Source organism: Hyaena hyaena, unplaced genomic scaffold (genome assembly GCF_003009895.1).
Source record: "Hyaena hyaena isolate Hyena2069 unplaced genomic scaffold, ASM300989v1 scaffold_276, whole genome shotgun sequence".
NCBI classification, from domain to species: Eukaryota; Metazoa; Chordata; class Mammalia; order Carnivora; family Hyaenidae; genus Hyaena; species Hyaena hyaena.
In genome coordinates, this window is record NW_024080909.1 from 2043501 (window position 1) to 2053878 (window position 10378).

Consider the following 10378-nt stretch of genomic DNA (forward strand, 5'->3'; position numbering starts at 1 on the left):
TTGTGATGAAAATAAACTATTTGTTGCCGATTTAGAATGCTTGAATACTCTTATAAAAATTTAATTCCACCCATATTAACTAGGCTTTCAAGGCTTTTTTAGAGGGCCCGTTTTCCTCTAATAGGTTAGTAGAGGGAAAATGTTAGCCTAGAAAATTGATGGATGGAAGGAGAACAAGGAAACTGAACTCTGGCCACCAACGGGGCTGCTGCATCGATTTAAAATTGAAAAGAGTCTGTGTTTTATGAAAGTGAAGAATTAGGTTAGCACTCCCCTTGACAAGAATGTAAAAAATTCTAGTGGCCTGTAGCACACGCATACATTTAAGGTATCACCACCTCTTCATAGCACCTAATGACATTTTTTAACAACTCTGCAGTGTGAATCAATATTACGGATGTCCTGTTCTGGGAGTCTTACACACACACACACACACACACACACACACACGTCCTGAGATGACACTTGTACAAGGTTAGCGTTGAAACTTTGTGTGTAACAGCAGAGCACCTGAAGTCACCAGATGTACGTCTCTCTATAAGGGAGGGGTGTATGTGTGCGGTTGTTGGAGCAGAGCGACGGTTTACACTCTGATGTGGAATGTTGTCCAGCGACATCGCCAAGTGAAAGAAACAAGGGGGAGGCTAGTGTATAGACTGTGCCACCTTTATGTAAGAAAGGTGGGGATATAGGGGGGTTCGCTTATATTTGCGTGGAGAAACACTGGAAAGATAAACAAGAAACAAGTACAAATGGGATCTGTAGCAGTCAGCGGGGAACACGGGGGTTGGGAGTAGGTGTAGGAAGGGCCCCTTCTGCATGGATCCCTTTATCTTGCGTTGACTTTTGGAATCATGCAGAAGACAACCCACCCACAGAAGCGAATCTGTCCGGGCATGCCCCTTGACCCTGAACTAGACCAAGAGCAGGTGGCAGAAAGCGAAGCTGGCTGAATGTATCACGAAAGGGTGAGATCATACACTCCATTTCCTTTCTCAGAAGCTGTCAAGTTCAGCCATTCAGTCGCAGGCGCTTATTGAACCGATCTGCCAGTCCGAGGTGCCAGCTGCTATTTTAGGTGGCATCGGTGGGAGCCTTCAGGTCCAAGCTTTCATGGAGCTGCCTGAAGGGGTAGACAAGGAGATAATGGGGTGGGGGGAGAGAAGGCTCCTGCAGGTAGGCCCAGGGGAGAGGCGAGGGCAGTCCCTGCTGAGGTCACAGGCGAGGGTAATTGCTGTTCTATATTCCTGCATGCTCAAGGCTTGGTGGTGGATAGCATTTTTGCACACAGGAGAACAAAGTGGGGTAAATTCTCCTTTTTATTCCTTCACTACAGCGGTCAGGATGTCATTTACCATAGTCTCGTTACCTCTTCAGTTAAGTTTCAAATAAAGAAATAAACACATAGCAGTCGCTGGTACCCCAGTGTACTACTGTGTGGTCAGGAGGTCAGAGTTTAGATGAATAAAGAAAAAGTTGATCTGACCATTATACTTTTGTTTTCACAATAGTTGGGTTATATTGGGGATCATGCTATCTCTATGATTTGTGACTATAACCATAGGTTATTGAACAGACAAGATATTACTCTGACAAGCCTGTTATTTATATTTTTTCCATTCAGAAAGTGGTTAAATGTAAATTTTCCCTTTGAAGGGACATATTGGCTGTAGAAAATAGAATCCTTCCCCTCCCCCCACAGTCCTCATGTTGCTAGTATCTTCATGACAATTATTCTCTGAAAATACTATGGAGATGTTTCCACAGTAGATGATGCAGACATTTGAAACATTTCTCTGCTGTTTATTATTATTTTTTTCTCATTCTGGTCTTTGTCTCATTCTGGCATATTTGTCTTTCAGAGTTTCTAAAACAGATGAAATATTAGTACAGTTATTTTTAAAAGTTTCTACAATGACGTGATTTTTTAAAGGGAGACATTTTTTTCCTCTCTGTTTCTTTCAGTTCCATTACATTTTGGTGAGGCTTGAGAAACAGAGATCAAAGGCCATAGGAAAATGTCATGGTCAAAGTGCTGCTCACCTCACCAATTCTCCAGTGACCTAAACCTTGCTCAGATTTGACAGGATAACAACACAGACTGGCAGCCAGAGTTGGAAGTGTGGGATTTTCCTGGCAGCCAAAGCCGAAAGTGCAGATCTATCTGAAGCTGGCATATTCACAAACAGTCGTGGGTTTGTGATTTAGTCAGGAAAGCACCAGAAGTCAGATTTAGGAGTCAAAAAAAAGAAAAGAAAAGAAAAGAAAAAAAGCAGAGTAATGCAGATCCTTATTTTATGAGCACAATCAAGTGCCAACTATAGAACATTAAGGAGACACCCAGGGGTCCCAGGGTCCACTGTCATCCTAGGTGAAGATGGATGACGAAGGCTTGCCAGCGTGTTTCCCTGTGGCCTGTTGCTTAAGACACTTGGGTCATCTCGGAGGACTGGCCATTTCGAGACTTTGTTAGTTCTCTTCTCTCTGGGAATCTCGGGGCAAACTCAGGAGGACATGGTCTCTGCCTCTTGGTAGGTAAAGCAAAGGAGAAGCAGTGACCACGCGAGCTCTTCCACTCCGTCACCTGTCCTGGCCTTACAGGAATGTGTGATGGCACCGGGCTTGGCTGTGGGAGTCACCGGAGCTGCTCCCCAGCACAGCAGGGCCGTGAGGCGCATTAGGCAGCTTCGTGCCAGGGTAATGCAAGAAATCTGGGAATGGTGAGGGGGTATGTCTGGTGCTCACACTAGGCTGTGTTTTCTTCCTGAATTTCATTTCCGGAGAGGAGATAAGCACAGTGGGGGATGCAAAGGTGAGAAAGGACGAGGGGGCCAGTTCTCTGAGGACTTTTGCTGTTTGGGGAGATGTTTGTAGAGTGAGGGTGTCCAAACGCCGTGCAGCAGCCCGTGAAATTTCTCATAGTCGTTGGGCGTTCTTCCTCCACGACCATGGTCCCCCCACGCTCCTGGTGCAAGCCCAGCCGCACCGAGTGGAGATTGTGTTCCTTTGTCACAACTGTGGAGGAACAGGTTTGTTGCTCATCACAGAAACCAAAGAACGGCTTTTCTTGGAAGCAACTCCCTGTTTTCTAAGCACACAGTAAACTATCCTCCAGTGTCCACTCTGCCTGGATATTCTCAGCCAACGCTGCTTACATCTTCTGCTCACAGCACGATCCTTGGCTCCTTGGCTCCTTGATGAGTCAACAAAAGATGAGTGTGTGTTACAACAGTGTTAGCATTCTGCCAAAGCCCGCGTTCTGTTGATTTCATGAAAAATAAATGGATTCTTTTTTATGGGCATATTTTACTGAATTGACAGTTTGTATGTCTAGCCTGTTAAGAGTTTTTTAAGCCACCGATAGGCATGTGACCCTCTTTGTGAGAGTCTCAAGGCAGTCCGACAGAATGGGTGTAAGGTAGGATAGTCATGAGGACAACAGAAATAGAGAGCTCGTGTTTGTATATTGCATTAGAGCTCATGACATCAATTGCCGTGTCGCATATGTTACTCAACAGGAGATGGAAGGGAGGACAGACCTAACGAGCTCAACAGGCCAGTTTGAGTCAAAGAGCTTTTATGTTTAACCAGTGAAGGTAATGGGGGTCCTTTCATGTTGGTGAGAATAGCTCAGAGGACAGCATGAAACAGCAGAGTGGACAAGAAATGTTCGGAATGGGCTGGGAAGAAGTGGTGAATGTGACACCAGAGAAGGTCCATCTCTTGGCAAAATTCTGTTGAGCAAATAGAGGCTGAAATTCGCGTCAGCAGCAAACTTATTTCCTGCCTGACTGGGTTAGAGAAAGAAAATAAACTCTAAGAGGTTTTTAACAAAATATTATCATGTTAACATTTATATATATTTATAATATATATAAATATTAATGAATACAAATATTTATATATAAGTGCATTATTTATATATACTATATATATGATTTGTATATATATATATAAATGTATCATGTGTTGGTGCTTTTTAGTATTAATTAGTAAATTTGGTCATATGTTTATGTTCAGAAGTTGGCCTTTTTAAGTAAATAAAATTCATAATCTGCCAGCACATTTATATTTCTGTCAACCAATTTTCTCATGTCTGAGGTTGCTGCTGGCATTTTCACTGCCAAGATCCTGGTATACTTTTTTTTTTCAACCATGGCTTGAAGGATGTAATGAGCTGGGCTCTGAAAGCCCAGTTAAAATGTATCTCAAAACAATAATAAAAGTCACTGGCTGTTTCCTGTCCTCTTCCCATGATTATTGAATGACTAAGTGAGGAATTAACATGATTGCTGTGTGGACACCCATAGCACAGGCCTAGGCAGATGGGTGTTCAGTAAATTGGTATTTTCCCTCACCAATAGTGCTTTTCTTCCTTCCTTTCTTTCTTCCTTCCTTCCTTTCTTTCTGTTTTTTTAAAAGTAGCCTCCGCACTCAACATGGGGGCTTGAACTCATGACCCTGAGATCAAAAGTCACATGCTTTACCAAGTGAGCCAGCCACACCCTTCAGTAGTGCTTTTCAGCTTTTCCCTGAGTAACCCCAGGCACACAGAGTAGTGGACACATGAGCTCAGGCACCTCTGGATATTTCCCAGACTCCCGTTGAGGAACACCAGTGAGGCACACCACTGAGGCACACCAATGTTCTAGGAAGACGACCCATTATAACCTTGTGGCTTTGCTACTCCCTGGCACACATACTATGACTTGAGAAGGTTAGTGTTAGTGGCTAATGGCAGAAGGGAGTGGTCAGGATAGTCATCCCAAATATATTTTGTCATGTTTGACATTCTTTGAAACTTGGCCACTTATATGTGGTTTATAAGGCACTTCCCTTGAGCATGTTGGATTTGACAGCACACCTGTGCCCTGAGCCGTCCTGGACAGCAGGCAGGAAATCATTGTTCCTAACTTCTGCGTTTGCGTGTTCAGTGAAAATGCGGATATTCCTATGAGGACGTACTCGTGTAGTACATAGCATTCTGTGGATTTTAGTTACATACTGAGTTTAATGGTGGACATTTTTTTAGTAGCTCAGACAAATAATTGCCAAACAAAGCAATGAGTTGAATGAGGATTGCCATGGCCAAGAACACGTTTTCTTGTTGAAGAGCTCTGGAACTTTCCTCCTAAAAGGCACACAGGTTTTAATAACTCGCTTTAAAGCAAACCGAGTCCTGTGTTCTCTCTCAGCCCCTTGGGAAACTTGCTCATACATATGTGCTGAGTAGCAGGAATGGAAAGACCCCGCCATATTTAAGCATGTAGCAAATAGTAACAGTTGGCCGATGGGAGTCCACCCTCATGTTTTCTTGACAGTTGGAACTCTGGTCGTTGATGAATTATTCCTTGAGCAATGTCTTAACCTAAATAGTGCAATTACTTAATGTAGTGCCTAAACATTTGCACCTGTGTTAGAACTAATGCAGTTGTTGGTTACACAAGAGCTGCTGATGACTTTTCTCTCATCACTGTTCATTTTCTGAAAACATCTTGAGACAGACTTTGTAATGCCCAGTATAGTAACTGGCACACTGAGGGATGATAAATATGTGTGTGTGTGTGTGTGTATTTGCTGAATATACCATCTACAGAAGCATCTACTGGCAGCCAGGCTGTTTGTAGGAGCATCTGTGAGTAAGATGGCCTTCTCAATTGGTCTTTATTCACACGAAGCTTATAAAATATGTTCTTTGGGTTTTCTTAATTGAAAGTTGATAGAGGTAATTGTAGAGGTAAATGTAAATGAGTTTTTTTTTTTTTAAGTTTATTTATTTTGAGAGAGAGACCAAGAAAGAGTGCGCAGGGGAGGGACAGAGAACATACGAAACAATCCCAAGCAGGCTCTGTGCCATCTGCTCAGAGCTTGATGCGGGGCTCAAACACACGAACTGTGAGATCATAACCCAAGCCGAGATCACCACCTGAGTGAAAATCAAGAGCTGGACACTTAACCGACTGAGCCACCCAGGTGCCTCACTTTACATGAAATACCTTTTAGACAGTTTCCACCAACGGCAACATCTTACAAAAAGGTAACGCAGTATCACAGCCGGGATGTTGACCTTGATACAATCCACCCATATCATTCATATGATCTTTTTAAAAAATTTTTTTTAATGTTTTATTTCTGAGAGAGAGAGAGACAGCATGAACAGGGGAGGGTCAGAGAGAGAGGGAGACACAGAATCTGAAGCAGGCCCCAGGCTCTGAGCTGTCAGCACAGAGCTCAACGTGGGGCTCAAACCCACGAACCGTGAGATCATGACCTGAGCCAAAGTCGGACGCCCAACCAGCTGAGCCACCCAGGCGCCCCATATGATCTGCTAATTTTGTTCAGATGTCTTTCTGAAGTGATTTTAAAATGATGAAGTATGGTTGGGGAGCAAAAAAAAAAAAGCCAGGTTGTAGGCTCTTGGCGGCAAAGGTGCACCCATAACTTTCTGAACATGTGTTGGGGTGAGGTCAGTTTCCAGATGCAGGGAGAGCAGTGTGGGATGCCTAGCGGGTCTCAGGGAGGAGAGGTTTCCCAGCACCTCGAGGCTCCAAGCTTGGGACCGAACCCAGAGGAAGGAGGGAACCTCATCCTGCATTTTCCAGAGCTGAGGCGGCCACTGGTGGTGCCTTTCCCGCCCGTGGCCTCCCTGCTCCAGCCACGCGGCGGGAACATGTGCTGTGGTTTAGGCTTACAGGGCCTCTAAGTCTGGTCTACACCCAAATCCAAGACCACACCCGCCCCCTTCTGAAGCAGAATTTCCAGAAGATTTGAGAATTAGCCTACGTCTTTGTCATTCTTTCCTTTAGTGTGGTTGTTTTTCTTACTGGATTCAGGCAAGCAAATAATGAAGTATCGGAGGGCTGATGGTCCCTCTTTTTATTCATTATTTAGCAGTCTCTTAACCAAATCTCATCTGCTCTCTGCAGCCTGCATAGCATCGCCCTGGAAAGGTGGATCATTAATGCTGATGGAAATGAAGTCACTTTCTCCCTGGGGAGACATTTCCAGGGAATGAAGGCTCTCAGCTCCGATGCTGGGGGTGCGGGGACCTCCCCAGGGGAGGCAGGGATGAAAAGAGGCTGGTAGTGCCCATTATGTTTTTGGGACTGTGGCCTTGTTTCTGTTTAGGGAGAGAAAAACCACCCAGCGTTCTCACACTCCAGAATTGAATCCAGCCTTCTGAGGTTCCAAGATAGAGGTTTCTTTCTCCCACCTCCCCTTTTGGGGCTTAAAATTGTCTGGGTTCAGCCTGTGTAAGTAACCACCTCACTGTTAACTCTTCCTCTGAGCCAGGCTGCTAGCAATATCCTCACTGCTTTTGCTGGGACGGAGCCAAGAAAGGCAACATTTGCATAATATTCCCTTATTTGGTTTGCCACCTTCTGCCATAGATCTGGAAAATAAAAGACACACCTTTGCAGGAATTACTAATTCTTAAACAAATAACTACATAACAACTGCTTATCATGTGGGAACCCTGAGCACTTTTCCAGGAAAAGCTAATATAATAAAATGCTTTGGCAGATGTGCCAGTAGTATAATATTATTTAATAACATTTTAAGGATCCGGTTTTTAAATTTGCAGCTTCTGGAGAAAATAATGTTATATTTCACTAGAAGAACAAGTGTGTTGAAATGACCTTTTCAAGGGATTTGGAAAATGCACGTGTTCAATTATCCTTTTAAGCCTTTTTATATAATAGGTTCTCACAGAACCTTGTTATTCCTGGTGGATTTTTTTTCTTTGCTCTCACTTTGTTTGTTTGTTTGTTTGTTTACCAGGTTATTATTTTTGAGGACTGAACATTTTCTTCAGGGCATATTCTGATTTTTAAGTAAATGGAAGAAAGGATGGTGAATTTCTGCTTGATTGCTTTGGATTTTTCTTTGGATCCAAAGACATGTCTCCATGATTCCAAATGTTCACGTATTAGGGAACAATCAGATAATGAGGTTTCTCAGATAATTGCAGAATGCCCATTCTTTTTTTTTTTTTTTTTAATGTTTTATTTATTTCTAGGAGAGAGAGAGACAGCATGAGCAGGGGAGGGTCAGAGAGAGAAGGAGTCACAGACTCTGAAACAGGCTCCAGGCTCTGAGCTGGCAGTCAGCACAGAGCCCGACGCGGGGCTCGAACCCACGAACCGTGAGATCATGACCTAAGCGAAAGTCGGACGCTTAACCGACTAAGCCACCCAGGCGCCCCAGAATGCCCATTCTTATATAAACACAGCTGGCCTTGAAGGCTATGTTTGCTTCCCAGGTTTCACGGTCACTTTCTCAAACGCTTTTGGAACCTTTGACTTTCTGTACAGTACATGTGGGCTTTTGTCCATTAAAGAAACTGTGCCCTCGCCTCCTTACCCCTCATATGATAAAGGTTTGAAGAAGGATATAAAAATTGGCTCTCGTCTTCAGACATAACCACTGGTAAATTCTAAAAATGTATTTTCCACGCTTTTTCTAGGCATAAAGAGTTGACGCAATTACTTTCCCGTTGTATGTATTGCTTCTTCCACTTGTCATTAAAGGACCTCTCCTGGGCATTTCCTCCTATTTGTAAGCCTTTTACCTGAATACCGTGTATGCTGTTTGAATCCCAGGAAACAGCATTCCTGGGATTCCCGTTCCTAGCTAGCTGTGTACACCAAGGCCGAGGACAGCCGCCATCTCCATACTGATCAGGGCCTCAGTGTGTGTGGCGGGGAGGGGGTCCCACCTGCCTTGTGGAAGTTACCATGCCATAATCCTCCCCTCTCTCTGCTCCCTCTTCTTTTTCCCCATGTGTGTTTTCCTCTGCTTATTTTTCGTTCTTTCTCATTTGCCAGTGTTGATCAGCAGCTGGGGGCTACGTGGCTGTTCAGCGGGTTCTTGCCCGTGAGCATGCCCACTGCAGGCTGTGGGGAGCGGCTGGCTCATCCTGGGAAGTGGGACACCCCGCATCAGTGTGTGGGTACGCATGGGGGCGGCTGCCTTTATAATTCTCTGCCATGTTTCCTTTTGGGCCTGAGATCATGTGCTCTCCTTTTTGACTGCTAACTGGAAACAGCACCTCGCTGAAGATGGAGAACCTGCATTTTAGCGGCTGGTGTGGGGCTGGCTTTGCCTATGTGGTGACCGTGTTGCCTATGTGGTGACCGTGGGAAACGTGTCCTGGCTCTTTGACTAGAGATTAGCAAGCAGCCCAAAGCCTGAGGCTCCGCGGGTCAGGAGTTAACTTGGCTGCCAGGTACTGGCCAAGGGCCGTTTAGCGTGTAAGTTCCTGAGAATCAGGAAAGGCAGGGCCGGAGCACCGCTCCCAAAGGTGGGGGCTCTCCACCCATCTCCCCACCTGCTGCATGGGTCTCTGATCTCTTCCTTTATTGCTAGTGTAAACTAAGGACAGATGTTGAAAAGGTGTAATTCTGAGCTTGACTGCGAGTCCCCACTTAATGTAAGCCGTTCTTCTCCCCTCCTCTGTCAGGACGCAGATATTTTGGGTATGTAACTCACTTTACGGAGGGGCGAGGGCACGTTGAGATACAGACGGCATGCCATCCACGCAGTGCCCCATCACTGGTCTCTCTGTGTCTAAATTTGTCACGTGCATTGACGGCTTAGGCCCTGGTGAGACCTGGGAGCCTTGTGGTCTGTACGCAGCATCTCTGATCTCTTGCTCTCCCACGTTCTTTGATTCTTGCCTTCCTGTGATTAAAAATCTTGTTTCTCCTCCTCTCACCTGAGCACACTCCTCTTCCTCCGTGGAGTTCTCATGCGACCCTGTTCCACCTGTCATCCTGTCTCCTTCCTTCCTCCCTTCCTTCCTGGGCTCAGTCTTACACTTTTTATGTGCAGCGTCCATTCATTCATTCATTCATTCATTCAGTTTCTATCGCACCAGGCCATTGCTTGAAGCTCAGTGCACAGTGATACATGGCACAGTTGCTGCCTCCCGGGAGCCTGTCGCTCATTACCTGGGGAGTCAGGTGAGCTGATGAGTATCCAAGGTGGGGATCACAAAGGTCAACAGATACCCAGGAAAATGGGCACAAGTGTGTGTGGGAGTCAGGAAAGCCACCAGTGGTGAGGTGACGCCCCTTAAAGCGTCTGCAAGGCCAGACTGCGGGGCAGAGGGGAGATGTCGTGTGGGTAGAAAGAACAGGATGTGCAGAGGCTGGAGGCGCTAACAGTTGGTGTGTTTGTGAAAATGATTTTTTAGAAATCAAGGTCAGGTGTCCTGGGAGACAGTAGGCTGTGGCCACACCAGGAAGGCCCTTGCTTATCAGAATGAAAACAATAAATTAACACGTACATGGCCCTTGTTATGTGCTAGACACTGAGCATCTTATAGACATCAATTAATCCTTTACCAACTCTAAGAAGTAGGGACCAGTATTGT

At 45.2% G+C, this 10378-nt stretch overlaps 1 non-coding gene across 1 annotated transcript; it reads left to right on the forward strand.

Annotated features, from left to right (window-relative positions):
* The first annotated feature begins 237 nt into the window (after positions 1–237).
* Positions 238–367, forward strand: LOC120241095. Its single transcript, XR_005530830.1, has one exon. It is a non-coding gene; the product is annotated as a U6atac minor spliceosomal RNA (small nuclear RNA).
* The last annotated feature ends 10011 nt before the right edge of the window (positions 368–10378 follow it).